Here is a 20,891-nt window from a genome sequence, read left to right as displayed (position 1 = left end):
ATTTTACAATGCACAATTTATTTATTTTTTTGTCTTATTTGGTTTGTTTTCCAATATAAATATCTAAAACTCCTTATGTACATTTACTTAACAGCTATACTGCAGAAGAGAAAATTGTTATCAGAGAATTTTGAATATAATATTTAATTAATTTGAATATTTTAAAATATCGAAAAATCCTTAAAACAAAATTAATTTACCTGAGAAGCATCATATAAAATATTTAGACTTGCTTTTAGAGCATTTATGATGAATATGAGTATATTTTTTCTTTACTGCACTGGCAGAAGTATGAACAAATGAATAAATAAACTTGTCAAAATACACATATATTTAAGATACATTCTCTTAAAGCAAGTCTAAATATCTTCTATGATCTGCCTCCTTTTGTGGATTTTGATATTCTAGGAACTATTAACAGGCCAGAATTTTTTGATCGTAATGAACATGATGGAATATAGCGTGGTGGATGGTCACTTAAGTACTGCAGAGTTAGACCATTCAAAGCTTTGTACATAGTTAACAGAATTATACAACTAATATGAAATTTAACAGGTAGCCAATGTAACGACGATAAAATGGAGCTAATATGATCATATTTCTTGGTTCTAGTCAGCATTCTGGCTGGTGCATTTTGAACCAATTGAAGTTTATTAATTAATCTTGCTGGACATCCTCCAGTAAAGCATGACAATAATCTAGTCTTGAGGTCATGAACGTATGAATTTGTTTTTCAGCATAATTAACAGAGAGCATGTGTCGTAATTAAGCAATATTTCTTAGGTGGAAGAATGCTGTTCTACAAACATTGGCAATTTGATTTTTAAAAGGACAGATTGGTATCAAATATAATACGCAAGTTCTTCGCTGATGATGTAACAGTACATTCATCGAGAGTCAAATTCTATTTTAAAGGCTTGTTTTTAGAGGTTTTTGGTCCAATTAGTACCTCTGTTTTGTCGGAATTGAGTAGAAGGAAATTTTTGGCCATACAATCTTTCATTGATCTTTAAAATCATTCAAAATTTCATTGGTACACTCTGCTAATTTGGATAATTGTGAAATCTCATCAGGTTTTGAAGAAACATAAAGTTGGGTATCATCAGAATTACAGTGGAAACTTATTCCACAATTCCTGATAATATCTCCAGGGGAAGCATATACAAGGAGAAAAGCACAGGCCCTAAAACTGATCCCTGTGGCACTCCATACTTAACTTTTGTTTGGTTTGACAATTCCTCATTTACATAGACAGAGTTGTAACGGTCTGCTAAATAGAACCTAAACCATGCTAATGCAACTCCACAAATGCCAACATAATTCTCTAGGCTATTTCAGAGAATGTTGTGATCTATCTTGTTGAATGCAGCACTAAGATCTAAAAGCATTAGAAGTGAAATGCAGCCACGATCAGATAAGAGCAAGTCATTTGTAACTCTGATAAGTGCAGTCTTTGTACTGTGATGAGGCCTAAATCCTGACTGTAATTGTTCATATATACTATTTCTCTGTAGAAATGAACATATAAGTTGTTGCGGTTATTTTCTATGAGTTTGCTAAAATATGCTGACATGGCAGCTTTTAGTGCCTATCTGTAGCTACAGACACTATCCTTCCATGCACCTCAAAATACCTCTAATTTTGTATTCTCCATTTTCCGAGCTGCTGTCTTGAGAGCATGAGTGTGATCATTGTACCATGGTCCAGGGCTTTTTTTCTTTAATATTCTTTAATCGAAGGGGGGCGACACTGTCAAGAGTGCTCGAGAAGACTTTATTTACATTTATTTCATCAAGTTCTTCTAGGCTTTAGGGTTTACTGAGTGTATGAGATAGATCTGGAAGATTATTAGTGAAGCTATCTTTAGTGGTCGAAAGAATAGTTCTACCTGAATGATAGCGTGGTGTAGATTGAGTAACATTAGCCGATCGCAGCATATAAGAGACGAGGTAATGATCCGAGATGTCATCGCTCTGCTGCAGAATTTCTATATTATCAACATCAACTCCATATGACAGAATTAAATCTAGCGTATGATTTTGGCGATGAGTTGGTCTTGTTATATTTTGTCTGACTCCAAGAGAGTTGAGAATATCGATAAATGCTAATCACAATGTTTCATTTTCATTATCTATGTGAATGTTGAAGTCACCAACAATTAAAGCGCTATCTACAGTAACTACAAGATCTGATAAAACATTTGCAAATTCACCAAGGAAATCAGAATAAGGCCCGGGCAAGGGTAAAAGACAACAGAGTTTTATTATTTATATCTGATGATGTCACATTAAGCATTATTAGTAAAAAAGACTTACATTTATATCCTGTTCTCTGAGTAACACCTAAAACCTCACTGTAAATTCTAGAAAAACCTCCTTCTCGACCCTTCAGTCGAGGCTCATGTTTAAAACAATAGCCTGGGGGAGTAGATTAATTTAAACTAATATATTCATCCTGTTTAAGCCAAGATTCAGTCAAACAGAGCACATCCAAACTATGATCTGTAATAATTTAATTTACAATTAGTGCTTTGGTAGAAAGAGTTCTTATGTTTGTGGCCCTACCTTCATATGATGTTTATCTTTTAAACTTTTTTGTTTTGTTCAAGTTTGACCGTAATCAAATGTTTTCTAAATGATTTAGTGATAGTTTTGTGTTTGGTAGTTCAGGGAACAGACACAGTCTCTATGTGTTGTAGTTTATGTGACCTGTGTGACCTCTCAAGGCAGCTAGTAGATGTTCGGATTAACCAGTTTGTCTGCTTCCTGACCTGAGCCCCAGTTAGTCAAATACTATCATTATGAAGACCATGAGCCAAATTAAAAGAGAGGAGAGCGGCACCTTCCCTGGAGTGATGGAGTCTGTCTCTCTTTAGATTTATTTTGTCTATAAATGCTGTGCTATTCTCCAGACATCATTCAGACATCCAGCCAGTGGATTCAGTGACACTAATCTACTAATCTACCTCATTACCATGATGAGCAGGGAGGGGGCCAGAGCATATTACAGTGTCTGACATCGTTTTTGGAAATTCACCCACCTCTTTAACATTATCTCTTGTGATCTCCATCAAAGCTGGACATCATTAGTGCCGACATGAATAACAATTTTAGAAAATCTAAATCTTAGCCATCACTTGTAATTTTGAACTGATATCAGACGCTCTGGCACCCAAAATGCATTTAACAATAGTGGCTGTAGTCTCTATTTCCATGTTCCTTACAATAGAATCACCAATAACAAGAGCTCTTTCAACATGATACTCAGTGGGTGCATCACTGAGTGGGAAGAATCGGTTGGAAACCCTAACAGGAATGGGAGTATGGTGATGCTTTGCTGAGCGAGTATGCTGCCAAAACGTCACCCAAATGCCCTGCTGCGGAACCAAAGTGTGTGTGTTGCTCTCTGTACTGCCCGCATACGAAACAGTATCTACTGGCTTCTCTTTCTGACTGACCTCCACTAGCGTTCAGAAGCACGTCGCTAACTCATTATCCTTCTCTGTCAGCCTGACTAATTCCTTACATTTTTCATATGTGAATCCCTCACTGCTGGTGGAAAAAACTATTGTAAACATGTGACATGCAATGCAGGAAGAAATAACATGAGCTGATGCCAAGAAATACCTCAGTTGATTGTTGTTGTTGTTGTTGTTGCTGAGCGGTGAGGGTTGAGATCGATGTGCATCCCTCATGCAATTGTTAGTTGTTACGGTTGTTCTTGATATGCGGTTCTTTGTGATTGATTTTTGAGAAAGCAGGTGCATACTGTAAAATGCACACAGTTTAATCACGATAAAAATCTAAAGTTGATGCACGCTGAAAATGCACGCAGTTGAATCGTGATAACAATAATTTGGAGGGAAACACGATGAAAAATGGCAGATGTTAAGGACTAAAAGCTGGAAACAGATAGATAAGCAATGCTAAAAAAGCTAGAAGGCTACAAAACACAGACTCCAGCTAAGCGCCAACAGCAACAGGTAAAATACAAACAGATGAATCCGTAGAAAAGAGGAAAAACCCGAAACACGCTGTAAAAAAGGTGTATGTTTTTTGTTTGCCTTCAGAAATTCCAAAAGATGACTGTAGTTTTATCAATAGACCCAACTTATTAAATTTGTCAGAATATTTCAATTTAGCCATATAAACATTAGGTGTTTATCTTTTTCCACAGATGTTACTGTTGTTATTATCATAATACTCATCTGCATCCCAACCTCAAAATCAATGTTGTACTGTTAAATGTGCATTTCAATGCACATAACATATAATATTATTTATATGGGTGCTACCAAAGCAGCTGCTGGTGCCATTTGAAGGGCACAAATAAACCCTGATGTGGCCCAGGCTGAAATTGAGTTTGACTCCCTTGTTTTAATCTATTCTTTGACCATCACATGTTAATACAGGTCCGGCATTTAGGGCTTGTGGACACGTGCACAACAGAACCGCTGCTGAAAAAAATCCTAGGGGAAACACTGAACACCATAGTTAACATGAACTATCAATGAACAATATATTTACAGAATGCATTAACCTTGGTTAATGTCAATTTCTGCATATACTAATGTACATTAGTTGTATGCAGAAGTAATTAGTATTATAAACTAACAATTAACAGTTTAAATAATTTTTGCAAGATTAATAAATGCTATAAAAACAGCTGATGAAAAAATTCCATAATGCATTAACCAGCATTAACGATTAGAACCTAATTGTTCAGTATTACCACAATATTACCATCATTTAATTTTATCATCTTTAAATTGAAAATGTTTTCTCTTTTCCATGCAATTGCCTGCGTTGAAGGTAAATGCATCAGCAAAGACTGGGTGTGCGATGGGGACATTGACTGTGAAGACCAATCAGACGAGGAGGGATGTGATGTGTCTGTCTGTAAACCTCCAAAGTTTACCTGCGCCAATGAGACGTCCGTCTGCCTTCCCCCAGAAAAAATCTGTAATGGTTGGAGAGACTGTGCAGACCACTCTGACGAGGGACCCTACTGTGGTGAGTTTTAAGTCTCAAAATGAATTCTCATGAGCTATGAAAGAGAAAGCAATAAAATATTCCTTTTGGTCCCTATCAACCAATCAGATTTTAGGATTAGGTTTAGAATTTGTCTTAGGGCTGGGTTTAGTCTTGAAAAACATCCTCATTGACCAATCATAGCACTTTGATTAGTAGTAGATAAGGGATTGGGTTTGGCCTTTGATTGTCAATAACATGTTCCAGGACCAACAAAGTATGTTGATATAGGAACACTTCTTACTTTCTTTTCCTAACTTGGAGGATTTTGATTTACATGTGTATGTATAGCATGATTTGTGGATCAGACCTAGTGTTGTGGATTTAGATTGTTTCTTGACTGTTTTCTTATTGTTTGTCTTGGTTTTTTACACTGTAGTACTAAATGAAGGAGACAGATAAACTGTTTTGATAATGAGTAGGTAAGAGATTAAGCTGGAGAGTGGGGGAGGCAAAGTTTTCATCTCATTTCAGTCCAGCATAAGCCAAATCTAAAGGGTCATTATGGGAAAGGGAGTGAGCTCCATACCCATTATGGCACCTGGTATTTCGGTTCAGTTTTCTTTGCCAATAGCATGCTTTAAGACAAATTTTAAGCTTTCAAAACCTCAGAAATGACTGCTGTTTTTTATGTCAGAATGTATAAGAATGTGATATTCCCAATTGATTTAGAATTTTATACAGACCTATCCTGTATTTGTCTGTATCTGATGTAAAGTAAATGGAATTCTTCCTTTTTGTGAAGTGTGAAGTGTATTTGTATGAGTGTGAACATGAGCTGAGTTGCTCTGTCTAGGTCTTGTGGAATTGGAAGTTTTCAGCCAGAGTGTTTGGTCTGTGATATGTGTAGGAGTGTATTAAGGTTACTTTATGAGAGCCTCAGAGAGACATATCTTCCCTCAGGTAAGATGGGGAAGCGGTTGAGTATCAGCTTAGAGCCAATTACATTTACTGGCTCCTCCTCATAGAAACACACACATACAGAGATCCCCCTCCAGACTGATTAATGCTGGGTAGCACGCTGAGACAGGGCTGCAAACTGGCCTCTGAGGATCCATGTAAGAGAAGAGAAGAGAAGAGAAGAGAAGAGAAGAGAAGAGAAGAGAAGAGAAGAGAAGAGAAGAGAAGAGAAGCTTTTATGACCTCATAGTAATGGAATAGTTTTCCCAAATTTTTTTTATAATTTACTCCCTTTAATGAAAATGGTAATTTGTCTTTCAATACAATGGCAGTAGATACTGCTTCATTTTAAAACTTAAATTAGGACCTAAATGTTTCATAAAAGGAGCCAATGCCACTCATACATCACATTCCAAGTCTTCTAAAAGCATACAAAAACAACAAAACAACACAGAATTTTTCAAAGTAATTTTTAAATTCAAAACAGCCCAAGTTCTCACAAGAACATGCAAGCCACTGGGAACGAGCTTCTCTCATTGCTCATTCTCATGACTGCGCAAAAGATGTCAGTTTTTCAAGTTACAAATTGAATATAGGAATGTTCTTGCTTAAACAAGATTCAGTATAAAAGGATCTTTTCCCATACCCCCCGGCCATATGACATTTAGCTGAAATATCATCAGATATCTGTGCAGGCTCTCAGAGAGAAGAGAGTTTGAGTTTAAGAAACAAATATATTTACCCTGTCAACCTGACAAAAGAAAGAACAAAGAGATAAATCAAGAAAGTAAGAAACAACTCCTTTTGACCAAAATAAAGAGCTATTTTTAAAGAGCTGTTTTTCTTTAACAAAGTACGTCTATGATGACTTTTAGTATCTTTATATCTTTCTGGCCCTTTTAATGACTCAATAGTGCAGAAAATTGTAAAGCCTTAAACTTCAGCCCAAATCCTTGCAGGAAGATGTTCAATAGGCCAGAAACTGGCTTTTAACATTACATTCATGTCTAATTTCCTTATATAATTAAAAATGGGCAATCAAACCCTCATTAACTTTAAGCACACTTCAGTGTCCTATTAAATTATCTTGTACTTAAACACATGTTGACAATGAAAGCTGGGTTGAATCAGAGTTTTTGGCTAGCCTTTGGCAGAGATAAGTTCACTTACCCTGGTCAAACGGTAAGATTAATGTCAAAACTCATATAGAAACATCCAAAACTGTCCTGAGATCAATTACATATTAGCTATAACAAGCCTGTCCTACATGTCTTGATAGTCTAATCTTGAAGAATAGCCCTCCAAACAACTTCCCCAGGATTGTATAGAGAATGCTGTAGAGGATTTTAAAATCATCACTGAAAAGAGAAATGGGTCATCAATTTATTTCTTTGTTAGGATGGCAAGGAGCGCCCTCCTGCAGCTACAACCAGATTGTCACTGAGCTTAGCCAGCTGGTCCTTTCCTATTAGAGGCAAGGAAGCCTTATAAAACTTAATCACACTCTACACTGTATAAGGCAGGAGAGAATTCACCTGCCAGCAGCAGCTTATCCTACTCAGCATTAATATTACTTGAGAATATAGGCAGAACCTCATAAAAGGATTGCCTATTTTTATTCTACCTGCCTGTACTCACTTCCATACAACTCTGAATGGAACTGAAAAACTCTGACTTGATCCTCCTGGGCTTTGGAAGGTTTTGCCCTAAGGCTATTTTTCTGTAGGCTAAAGAAGAAGCCTTCAATTTGCCTTGTCCTCTGGATGTGTGTATGGATACGTTGCTCTGTGTCCTGAAGCCAATCAGCACATCAAGTGCTCTTGGTTATCAGGACCTCAGAATATCATATAGCTACCATTGTTGCTATTAATTATGAGAATTTGTTCTTAAAGGAATAGTTCACTCAAAATGAAAACGTTATCATGATTTACTATTAAACGAATAGATTCAGACAGAATATCCAAGCTTTTGTTTTCCATACAATGAAAGAGAATGGTGGATGACCTCTTTCATAGCCAAGTTTTCCTCATGTCCTTTAACAAAGACTTTTTAAGTTATTATTTACTAACAATCTGAAATCTCATTTATGATGTTAAAATAAAATGCACTGGATGCACTGCACCAAGTTTTATGTCATTGATGGCAAACAACACTGGTTCTTGCACGTCATGTGACTGAGCATGCCACACCTTGTTTAAAGACGGAACTGCAAATGAGAGAACTGTAGCAAAGAGGAGGTTTCTCAGTGAATAATTCCTTTAATTTTAGTCTGTTTCTCACACAAAGCTATTGTTTTGCTTCAGGAGAGCTCACGAAAGGCAACTTGCCTGATAAAATTAACCCCAACATAAAATACAATTAAAGAGTTCTGTTTTTAGATCTCTTGCGTACCAGGAAGTGACCCTGGAAATATTGGTTCTATATGTTTGTTATTTGATCTTAACTTTGGATTTAATTTTTGAGTACTGAATTTTTTTTTTAGTTTTTAAGTTTTGTTTTATATATATATTGGATTCAGAATTTGAAATAAAGACCCCCACAGTCCTTCATGAAACTTCAACATGACAAAACCATGATGAATATATCAGACTATTTCATCAACTCACAAGAGTTTTTGAACAATGTTAATTAGTCTATTGAACTCTTGCATTGTAAAGTCACTAGGGTTCATTGACATTTTAACAGAATTTTAAGTAACTCACAAAAAAATCTATTAATACCCTGTTGGAACATTTTTAATTTTCTGTACTAGCTACTTTACTTGTTTGCAGCAAAACAATGAGTCTCACGACTTACTAATTGTAGCAGAATACTCAATATTGCTATTGGCAAATTCTACCTTAGCCTGAAATAATGCCCTTTTATTTGTCATTTTATACACTTCTTTTTTATTCTTTTCCATGGTCCGTTTCTGTTCCCATCATCTATCTACCTGTTTTTTTTTTTTTACTGTTTTTCAATTGAGTGCATATCACGTCTTTAATTACTTCACAACTCCTCTGCTATAACTACCTTAAAGTTTATGGATGCATTATCCTTAATTAGTGCACTAGACTCTTCATTTAAACCTTAAATATGCTTACTTCTCAAGGTGGTGTTACCTAGAGTGCCTCCCTGGCCTCCACTGCTGGATCATAAGTGAATTAAGTTAACCTTTAGCCTATAAATGTAACATCTTGTGTTTTCATTCTGTGTTTATCACATATTCAAATTTGTCAGCTCTGATCTTGAAGGGAGAGTTCACCTAAAAATGAAAAATCTGTCACTCTGAATCTGTAATTCTTACTCACCCTCATTTTGTTTGAACATTTTGTTAACTTATGGACCATGGCCATAAACCACAACACAGTAGTAGAATAATGCTTGGAGTCCAGTGCCTCTGAGCTCTCATTGGAAGACAAACTCTAAGGCAAACACACACAAATTCCTACACCTACTGAATGTGTGCTTTGGATCCAAGGATGCCATTGTGTCTTGGTGTTCCTCTGTACATTGCTTCCACTTGATCTCAAATGAGCACTAATGAACCAAGAAACAAACGTCTGATGAACACTTCAGATACTTCTCTCTCGTACTTAGCCTGTAGGACCAGATAGGGAAGCAACAAACCATTCCTTGTTTTTTTTTTCTTTCCCTCTTTCTCCGTTTATTTCCTATTTGGTTCCTCTGGGCTTCTACCAGCTGCCTAACACCCCCTAAACCCATCAAAATTGAACAACCTAATATGGTTTGGGGGTCTATGCTGGTTTAGCTGGTCTTCTCTGATCTCACAAATGACCATGCTGCTCTCACAGGTTACCAAAACCCTGCTGAATCCATTACAACCAAACAGTCTAACCAGCCTAAAGTGCATTGCTGTTCTTAGCTGATTTAAACTGGTCTCCTAGCCTTGCTAAGCTTGTGTCTGACTGGTTGGTCTGTTTTAATGGTTGTAGATGGGTATTTTTTGACAGGGAGACCAGCATGCCAAACTGCTTTGGCCTGCTAGATACCAAATTGGCCTGTCTAGAAGTCCAGCTAAAACCAGCTAAAACTAGAAAACCACCTGGCTTTAGTTTTTGGCACTTGTCAGCTGGACAACCTGACAGATACAAGTTTAGCACTGCTAGGAGAAACAACTTTAACCCAAAGTGGTTTGATTTTCATAGCTGGTTAAAACTAGTCTCCTAAGCTAGTTAAGATGGTGTCTAGCTGTATGGCCATCTGGACTCCCAGCAGTCAATGCTCAAATCCCTCTAAAATCATCACAAATTCACCAGCTTTGGGTGATTTGCTGGTCTTAGCTGTTTTAAGCTGGATTAGCTGACAAGTGTCCTTTAATAACATCTAAACAGACCAAACAAAACAGCCTGGCCGGAAAAGTGTTCAGCCAAGGAGGGTTTAATTATTATTATTTTTTCATCAGGGTTTTTTGTAATTAATCTACTTCCTTCCCATCTTTCTTCCTCATAGATGAGTGCTCTGTACGGAAGGGTGGTTGCAGTCATGAGTGCTCGGTGGCACCAGGTAAAGGGGTGGTGTGTTCCTGTCCTGCCGGATTCCAGCTTGCATCGGATGGCCATACCTGTGAGGTGCTGGATTTCTGTAGCAAACACTTGCGCTGCAGTCAAGTGTGTGAACAACATAAGAGCACTGTGAAGTGTTCCTGCTATCCAGGCTGGAGTCTGGAACCTGATGGAGACAGCTGCCACAGCACAGGTAACAGAAAGTAGCATACTTGGAATGTTGCTAACACAAATAGTGGTGGTTGTCCAATGGTAAATGTTATATGAACTCAACATTTTCCCTTTTATTCGTATCAGAAAGACTAGAGATTATTGGAATTATTCAAATGGAAAGATTCAGCACTCAGTGCCCTTTAACTGTCAGATCCTGCCAAAGGTGGGATGGTGATGGCAGGGGAGATTACCCCCACCCAGTACAGGACCTAAACTGGTGGAGATGGGGGGTGAAAACACAGAAGTATGCGAAAAATGAAAGGTTGCTGGCAGGCTTATTAAGCGGAGGCTGTATTGTGATTGGATGTGATGCCTGATGAATGAATCGCAAGATCTTCCTGCAAGAACTACGCCTTTGCTTACATTTACTTCATACTTGTTCTTGGCTGTATTCATCACAATTCATCAGTGCATGTTATCTTTATAGTTTTCATGAAACCTTATCCAATTTTTTTCCTTTAAAAAGAAAAGAAAAGTGTGCTTATCCGTGCAGACTATAAGGTAATATAAACCAATAGTAAAATAGCTTAAATATTTAGGCATTGTTGTAGGCCACTGTTGTAGGTAATGCAGTTTTTTTTTATCTTGGCAATAGGTAACTCTGTAATTAAATGCTGGTTAACATTCTAGTATGGAACTCCCAATCCATGATCCTATTAATTCCAGTTGGATAAAATTAAGTCCCACCCTTCTTTTTTGTTAAATTTCCTGTTTGTCGTATTATGGAAATAAAATAGTTGCAAATGCTATTTCATGTTGACTCAGGTTAGAAGTCCAGTTGTTACGCTGAGCAGAGATAGCGGAGGGAGACGAAGGTTGAGGATCCACTTGCAGTATCTTTATTAACTGATAAACACAAAGGAACACCCGCAATGGGGAAGTAAACATGAACAGAGCACAAGGGCAGGGAACACAGACCAGGCTAACTACAAACCTAAACATTCACTAACAAAACAAACGATCGACAGTGACTGAACAAACAGACAGGGTATAAATACATGAAAGGGCCAATGAACAAATAGAACTCAAAATAACATGACAAGGTGCTAAATAGAAACCAATGAGAAACTAAACGAGGACAGGTGAAAAAAATGAACAATGAACACGAGGGCTAACAAGACTGTGGAGTTACAGACGGGTCAAAAGTGAAAACTATGGAGTAACGAAAGTGACAAAAATGGAAGACAAAGGGGAAACAGTAGAACAAGACAAGGTCATACATTACACCTGTCCCAAAAAGCATTAATACCAAAACTGCAGAGTTACTAAGATTACAGTTCGTCTTGTTACCATTGTGCCTTTGAGCTAGGCAATTTTGCTCAAATTGCTTCAGGGGAACTGAATTATCCTTCAAAATAAAATGGATAAACATCTGTTAAATGACAAGTAAATAATTGGGGACTCGTTATTATAAAATATATTTTTTTAACTACCACACACATATTGCTTGGTAAATGTTCAGCAAAATAATGTTTTCACAGTGCACAAAATGTGTTTATTTTATTTTTTAGTTAGTTTGTTTCAAATTTTAGCCTTCATGATGCATGTGCGTAATGTATTCTTGGTCCAATGTTCTCCTTAGAGAGAGGATGGTGCATTTAATATGTAGTAGGCTTTGATTTTTAAGGTGTAGAATACAAATTTAATATGTATGCATTTCGTTTTAGTGATTTGACTTCACAAATGCATCAAACAGAGAAAAAGGTGGAAAGATGTGAGAGCTCTGACTCTTGTGTGCTTTATGAAAGTAGAGAGGAAGAGATGTGAGAAGAGCTTTAAGTAACATGTTTTAATAAAACTCAAACACACGGCCCAACGTTGAACCTCTCCACTGAGAGCTTTCAAAATGCTTTTAGTTTTTGTGAGCTCAAACAGACAGCTATAATTTATACTGTTATTCACATTTCCTCTCCAGTTTCAGACTTGTGGAAAAGTATGAGTATGACTCCATTCAGTGCTTGATGTGTCGTACAATTTTGAATTAATTTGAATGAATCTCTGCATTTCATAATTTTCAATAAGGCAAAGTGCACTTACATACCAGGGGAAGCTCCAACGGAGCTTTTGACGCATGGTAGTGTGAAAAGTCCATTTGGAATGCGTGTACCAGAGGAAAGAGTCCGGTTTTGACAATATACAAGTAAACATTGAAACACTTCTCAAGGCTCTCTCTCTACAATCCCTTTCTTTTTAGCCTGGCAGAGAAAATAACATGGACATGGAATGAATACACCACATGTATGATTTTGTCTGCCATGTTTTTCCGATTTCACAGCGCAACTAGTCCCCACTTTCCGAGATTCACATTGGTCAACGCATTCCTATGTCAGAGTGTGGTGCAGCAAAAGTTTAAATGCTTTCAACTGGTTGCATGATGAAACGTCACTATCGCAAACCCTTGCGTTTTCACTCTCCATCCTGTCGAAACGCCATCCCCATTGAAGTCAATGCATTCGCAGTGTTCTCTGACACATGGTAAACTCTAGCGTTTAAGCAGCCTAACTAGTCAACTTTAAATAAACTCGTTTATGCATTTCAAAGCATTAAGTTGCATAACTTGTTTAGACTGCTATTTCTTCGTTGTTCATTCCATCCTTTTGATGAAAACATTTAGTTTATTCCTAAAAAGTGTCATTTTATCTGAACAGATCTCAACATTTTGTAATTCCATTGGTCCTACTTTTCAACATTGAATGAAACTGATTGATGCCATGTACCTTCTTTTTCATTTTAACGATAATGTCTTGCCTTTTTTGTAGATCCTTTTGAGGCCTACATCATTTTTTCCATCAGGCATGAAATTCGGCGTATAAACCTGCAAAGAGGCGACTACAGCCTGCTGGTTCCTGGACTCAGAAACACCATTGCATTGGATTTCCATTTTAGTCAGAGCTTGCTGTACTGGACCGATGTTGTAGAAGACAAAATCTACCGCGGGAAGCTGTCAGAGACTGGAGGTATCGTAGCAATACAATACTTGTTGATGATACATTTCGAATATGTTTAGAACAATTAAGTCACTAGCATCATGGAATTATGTAAAGAAAATAAAAATAAAAACATGGATATACTTCTGAAAATAACAGGCTGTTGTACAATGTATTGGAATATGCAGTATTATTATTGGCCCGATGGAATCATTGTTTCTCAGCAGAATTGTTCATGATATAATGTGTTTCTTTAGGTTTTTCTTTTCATCCAAGGAACAAAATCAGTGTATTGACTGTATTAGAATTTCATCTTCAAAAAACCCTGAAATGTATAAGGAGTCATTTACAGTCCGATCACAGAGGAACAAATACATAGAGATGGAGAGAGAGAAAACAATAGAAATAATGTGGGAATCGCTTTGTGTTGAGGGCCTATGCTTAAGATTCATTTCGGGGAAACTTGATTAGAAACTGCAACACTACACAGTTTAAATTCCAATTTAAGAATGTAATCTGACCTATGATAATGTACATAAGTGTTGTGACATAAAATATAGAGTTGAATGTCATGAAAGTAAAATTTTTGCAAGATGATATTAAATGGCTCCATACACATATCTCAGCAGTTTCGATGTGAAATATCCACTGTGTAGCAATAAAATAATTTTGGACCAGGTACCAAAACTCGAACAAGCATTCTTTCTCTAATGATAAAGCAAGACACAATTTCATTTGTATCATGATTGGTTGCTATCTCTGCAGGTGTTTCAGGCATTGAGGTGGTTGTCCAGCATGGGCTAGCCACCCCAGAGGGGCTAGCTGTGGATTGGATTGCGGGAAATCTCTATTGGATCGACAGTAACCTGGATCAGATCGAAGTGGCCAAGCTGAACGGCGACTTACGAACCACCCTCATCGCTGGCGGTATGGAACACCCACGGGCGATAGCTGTGGACCCAGGCCAGGGGTGTGTTGTTCATTTCATTTGTAGAGAAATTGAGAAATTCTGTTGAGAAATATAAACAGCAAATAAGACCATTTTTCCAATTACTTCATAGCTTTAATGAACGAGTCCTGTGAGTAATAGCTTTGTAAGGTGGTTTACGGATAGCAATGAAACTATCTAATCACCCATAAAGGAGTTTTTATATGATTTCCAGAAGGCACATTATGGTCGAATTGGACTATTACACATTCTTGCCTATTTTGTAATTGCACTAATGTTTTTTATGAGGATGTGATATGCAAGTAGACTTCATTTTAAACCTTGTTTAAAAGCTTGCTAGTTGCATTGGAAGCATCTTTATGTGGCTTATCTGTGAATGTTTTTTTATCTTCAGTGCTCTCTTTTGGACTGATTGGGATGCCACATTCCCCCGTATCGAAGGTGCTTCCATGAGCGGAGAACAGCGGCATGTGGTTTTTAAGGACATGGACACTGGCGCCTGGCCCAACGGACTCACCCTGGACCACATGGAGAGAAGAATAGTGTGGACAGATGCCCGGTAAGAGTGACGCCAGCATGCTTCTTTTTTATGGCAGAGATTGACATCAATATTTCGTGACATTGTTTTTTGTAAGACAAGTCCGTGAGAAAGAGAGATGTTTTCAGAGAGACAGGAAGGAGGTAGATTAGGACACTCCATTGGGAATTTATGGCATTCAAAAATAAACTCAATTTAGTCGTCGGTAACAAATTCAAGCGCTGGCTTTTTGTTGAATGATTGATGTGTAATTGCGCTGGTTCAAATTCAGATTAATCTCAGTTGGCAACAAAATGACAGACGAACAGAGATATTCTATTACTATCGATTATAATTTTGCCCATCAAATATTTTTGTATTTATAATGAAGTAGGATAGTCATTTCAATGTCTTGATACATTCATGAACTCTCCTCTTGCATTTTCAAAGTGCAATCTTCTGAGTTCAATTCCTTTTGTGGCCAGTGGCTCCAAATGCATCAGCAAATTAATATTCAGATAATGAGATTCTTGGACTTAATGAAGAATCTGATCAATTCTCTGCATTCGATTCTCTCATTTTCATCTCAGCTATATTCAGATCACACATTTCTCTCTTGCTCTCTCTCCCTCTTTCTCTTGTGTGTGTGTGTGTGTGTGTGTGTGTGTGTGTGTGTGTGTGTGTGTGTGTGTGTGTGTGTGTGTGTGTGTGAGCGTGTATTTATCACTTTGTGGGGACCAAATGTCCCCATAAGGATAGTAAAACCCAAAATTTTTGACCTTGTGGGGACATTTTGTTGGTCCCCATGAGGAAAACAGCTTATAAATCATACTAAATTATGTTTTTGAAAATGTAAAAATGCAGAAAGTTTTCTGTGAGGGTTAGGTTTAGGGGTAGAGTTAGGTTTAGGGGATAGAATATAAAGTTTGTACAGTATAAAAACCATTATGTCTATGGAAAGTCCCCATAAAACATGGAAACACTACGTGTGTGTGTGTGTGTGTGTGTGTGTGTGTCAACAACATCTGTTTTTTTCTCTCAACTGATGCTTTTTCAACAATAAGACATCAAAGTCTTCATCTGAACTCCTTCATAAGGCTATTTTGTGATGTGCATACTCTCATTATTTAGAGTAAACTGTCCTTGTAATAATACAAATAAAAGCTTTGCCACTATCAGGCAGAATATATTCAGTAAGAGTTTATTGCATTATTATTATATTTACTGTTACTATACTTTAGATGTTTCTTCCTACTAATGGAAAGCCAAGAGACAAATTTTAAAAAATAAATAGTCTTTCAACAGGCTTGGAAAAGTCATAAAAATTTATAAAATCTTTAAAGACAAAAAATCTCTCTCTTTCTCTCTCTCTTTCTCTCTCTCTTTATATATATATATATATATATATATATGTATTGAAAGGTCATGGAAGAGTCATTGAAATTAGGGAAATCTTAAAAGATCTAGAAAAAGTCACAAAAATTCTTAAAACCTTTAAAGACATAAAAGACAAAGAACATATTTTCTACATATGCTTGGCTCTAAAATATTTAGTTGACTCAATATTTCTCTTGTAATAAAACCAGGAATGCAAATGAAGAAAGTATATTGAGTCTGTTTTGAGTCTATGTTGAATTAATGCTCAAATGGTAATAATGGTGGTGTTGATAATTACAAAGATCACGCTTCATCTGTCCATAGATCTGATGCTATATACTCCGCTCTATACGATGGTACTGGGATGATTGAAATACTTCGAGGTCACGAGTTTCTCTCTCACCCCTTTGCCGTGTCTCTCTTTGGGGGAAATGTCTATTGGACCGATTGGAGGACCAACACATTGACTAAAGCCAACAAATGGACCGGGGTCAACGTGACAGTAATCCAAAAAACCAGCGCCCAACCCTTTGACCTGGAGATCTACCACCCCAGCAGGCAGCCAGAGAGTAAGAAACCATCTGTATAGTTTTCCAAAAATGTCAACACTGATTTCAATCCAAAGGGACTTTTGAAAGTCATAATGAGATATGTCTACATTGAAGGAAGATGTCATGTCGGTTTAACAGCTTACAATGACCCAGTTTTGGCACATTCCCATTTGTCACTGGAAGACTAAATGACTTCAAAGCTGTCATTTAATGAATTCCATCGGTACTCATGATTTAGGCGTCTTTGATGAAACAGCCTTTTCTGAAAAGTTAAAGTTAAATGCTACAAGATCCAAACATACTAATTTCTGTTCTGTGACCATCCTTTACAAAACTATCACACACTCTTTAAAATTAAGATTATAATAAGAACCAAAAGGGTTTAGAGTCTGAAAATTAACTAAATGAAACCTTGTTTTTACTACAGTAAGCATTGGTTAACCATAGCTGAACTATGGTATTTGTAGTAAAACCATAGTAACCATATTTTAACCATGATATCTGTGGTGAAAGCAATACAGGTAAAACAAAACTATAATCAGTATTATAATCATTCTGCCAAAAATAAACAAACAATCAAAAACAGGTTAGTTTTACATTAGGAACACCATAGTTCATTTGTTGTCATATTTTTTTTTGGTTGAATCCATAGTTTTAAAAGCCATATCATAACAAATTAACCATGCAGTTACTATAGTAAAACTGTTGTAACCATGTTTTTTGACAACTGACTGATTATGATTTATATTAACCATTTTCTTTTTTATTATTAACATGTTTTACTACGTATATAATTGTTAAAACATCCTAGTCTGATAGAATGAACGTTACTGTAACTACATATTTGCAAACAGCCTTTTACTTGCCGAATTCTACGTTGCATCGTAGTTTCCTTGTAAAATGAACACTAGAGGTGCTACAACAATTGTGCATTTTATTTACTTTCTCACAAATCCTAGAGAAAGACTTTATAAACACTTATTGCCACACTATTATGCACACACTGCTATGTTATGAAATTAAAAAACGTTTACTGTAACGCATCATTAGAAAAAACATACATTTTAATGCTTTTTTTACAGACTCACCTATATTTACAAACTTATTCCAACATGATTACCTTGCACCATAGCTCACCTGATAGAGTGTTGGACTTTGGTCTCTGAAGTACACGATTTCAACCAAGAATACAAGCTGACACGAGACGAAAGTGTCATAGAAGTGACATGAGATTACATGTTTCTTCAGAAAATTTGCTTTTCATGTCACATTTTGTTTTTGGAGACTATCGGTTAGGTTTAGGTGTTGTTTAGGGTAAGGATGTCTGTTTTGTGTCTACCTCTCATTTGATTTTAGATCACTATTTGTGAGGTTTTGGTTAAAGTTTTAGGTTAGGGAGTTATGTTTTAGTCATTAAAATATCCAGCTAATATTCACCTGAAAAACTTAATCTGATTACATTTCCATTACCATTTTACCCACTTTTGGCACCCCCTGCTGGAAATTCCACTGAGAAACTGCAGGCAAATGTGTAATAAGGCACATCATAATGTTTTGCAAAAAAAGTTTCATGAGACCAGGCTGGGTTAAAATATAGTAACTTTAGTAAAACCATGGTCAATTTCTGTTAAGTACTGTCTCAATTATCTGTTCAGTCTACACTGAATGCCCTCAAAATCAATTCCACCTTTTGTAACTCACTTTTAATTGCTCTAACAGAATTTGTTCATCATTTGAATGAAGTATGAAAGTGCCAAAAATGTCCAATAAATAAAGCACAATAAGATCAGCCTCTGATGTCTGTCCAGCATCTTTTCCCTTGGGTTTACATCTGCCAGATGCAGAGGAATAAGCCTTCTGTCATCATGTCGGGTTTGGCATCATCTGCCAAAACCAAAATTACACTCTTAATGGTGCTAAGAGCCTCTTTGTTAACTGATGACTCCAGCTAAACACTTGTAATGGGCCACTTGTAATATTCCAGAAAATGATTGTCGGCAATGAACCTAAAATTTGAATGGAGCTATACGTCACACTTCCTTCTGTAACAGATGTGTGTGAAAGGCTTTTTGTGATAGTGAGTTTTTCCATTTCTGTTCTGGAAAAAATGAAAAAAAGAAAAATAATAAATGTAGCTCTGAACGAGAGCAACTACCTTCAAATGCATATGTTCAAAAGGAGACATTTGTGATCAAAGTAATCTTGAGTGAATCCATTTAGAATTATTATATTTAGACCTGTTTTGTCTAGCTTTGAAACTGCTTGTTTTGAAATTTACCTCTCAGGAGTTTTATGAAATGTGTTGATGGGGTATATGGCTAGTTTTAATTAGTTTTACACTGTACATACTAATAGTAATCTCAAATTAGAAAAAATGGTTTACTCAACTTAATCTTACATTTTTACTATTCTTACTAGTTTTAATTAAGTTGTCGTTACTCTCTAAAGCCTAAAGATGTCAATAAAAACATTTAAGTGGTCCTAACTAAACATTACTTGAAATGTCACATTTTGGAATCATAACTCGAAATAACTTTAAAAGTTCTTTAAACTTTGGCTTCAAGTACTACTAACTAAAAATGACCAAGTACAAAATTGTGGCTGTGTGGAATACCCATAAACCCTTGCGCTGGAAAAAATTATGTTTGTTCAAAACAAGGGAACTTGTGTAGAAAAATAACAGTTTTTATAAAAAAAAAAAAGTTTAGTTTGAAGTCTTTTGACTATTGTTGTTGTTTTGTTGTAGCTGGTTGATCATTGAGATTTTTGTGAAGTTACCATGAGGGTGATTAGCAGGGCTGGACTGGTAATCTGGCATACTGTTACATCTGCCGATGCCCTGGCCATCGGGAGAACCGAGCGGGCCGTTGGGTCGGCCGCGAAACTCGCCAAATGCCCCACCCCCATTTGAATAAGCAAAAATGAGCCGCCGTGTTATGCTGACAAAACAGCGAACAAGCCCCTCCCCCCTCCACTCATCAACTTTTGGCTCACCCCCCTACACCCCTCCCCCCACCTACCCCACTCCGCTGGGCCGATTTCTCTTCCCAGTCCAGCCCTGGTGATTAATGTTGCCTCTGGTGAACTTGAAGCCTGTTAAGTTTAAGCCATTCTTCTTTACACAATTGTACTTTACAAATGTGCAGATTTATGTGCACTAAGAAGTACTGAATAGAGTCCAGTGTGCCATATGGGTAACCTAGAGTCTAGACATAATTTCCCTTAAAAACATGTTATAACCCAATTTAAATAATTAAATCAAAACAACAATACTTTAATCATAGATGAGTTAAGCTTACTTGTAACTAGTTACATTCTGTTTACTTGAGCCAAATAAGTATGTTTTCTTAGAAAAAGCATGCAAACCTCTCTTGAAATGTATTGAAGACATAAAAAAGTGGTTATCGAGTAACTTTCTCCAGCTAAACAATAATACGACTGAAATGATTCTTTTTGGTTCCGCTGAATCTTGAAGCGCTCTTGCTAACAAGCTTCTAGATGCTTCTAGACGAATTCCACCATGTTAATTCACATTTGAGGAATCTTGGTGTCATTATAGATTCTGACTTGGGCTTAGTCCAACTGATAAATTCAGTAGTGAAAAATAGTTTCTATCAGTTACGAATGATTTCTAAATTTAAATCAGCTTTATCTTTTCAAGACCTGGAGACTGTTATTCATGCTTTTATCACCTCTCGTTTGGATTATTGCAATTCTCTTTATTTTGGTCTTCCTCAATCCTCTGTTTTCCGTCTTCAATTGGTTCAAAATGCTGCGGCCAGATACTTGACATCATCTAAAAAAAGGGATCATATTACACCAATCCTGGCCTCTTTGCACTGGCTTCCTGTTTATTTTAGGATTCAATTTAAAATACTGTTGTTTGTTTTTAAAGCTCTTAATCACCAGGCCCCGTCATATA

The 20,891-nt window shown here is 36.6% G+C and overlaps 1 pseudogene; it reads left to right on the top strand.

Annotated features, from left to right (window-relative positions):
- The window catches only part of LOC127639573 (low-density lipoprotein receptor-related protein 1B-like), a 281,174-nt pseudogene that overhangs the window by 122,229 nt on the left and 138,054 nt on the right, over nt 1-20,891 (top strand).

Source organism: Xyrauchen texanus, chromosome 48 (genome assembly GCF_025860055.1).
Source record: "Xyrauchen texanus isolate HMW12.3.18 chromosome 48, RBS_HiC_50CHRs, whole genome shotgun sequence".
In the NCBI taxonomy this organism is placed as follows: domain Eukaryota; kingdom Metazoa; phylum Chordata; class Actinopteri; order Cypriniformes; family Catostomidae; genus Xyrauchen; species Xyrauchen texanus.
The sequence above is the reverse complement of the archived record's forward strand: the minus strand, read 5'-3'. Positions and strand labels throughout refer to the sequence as shown.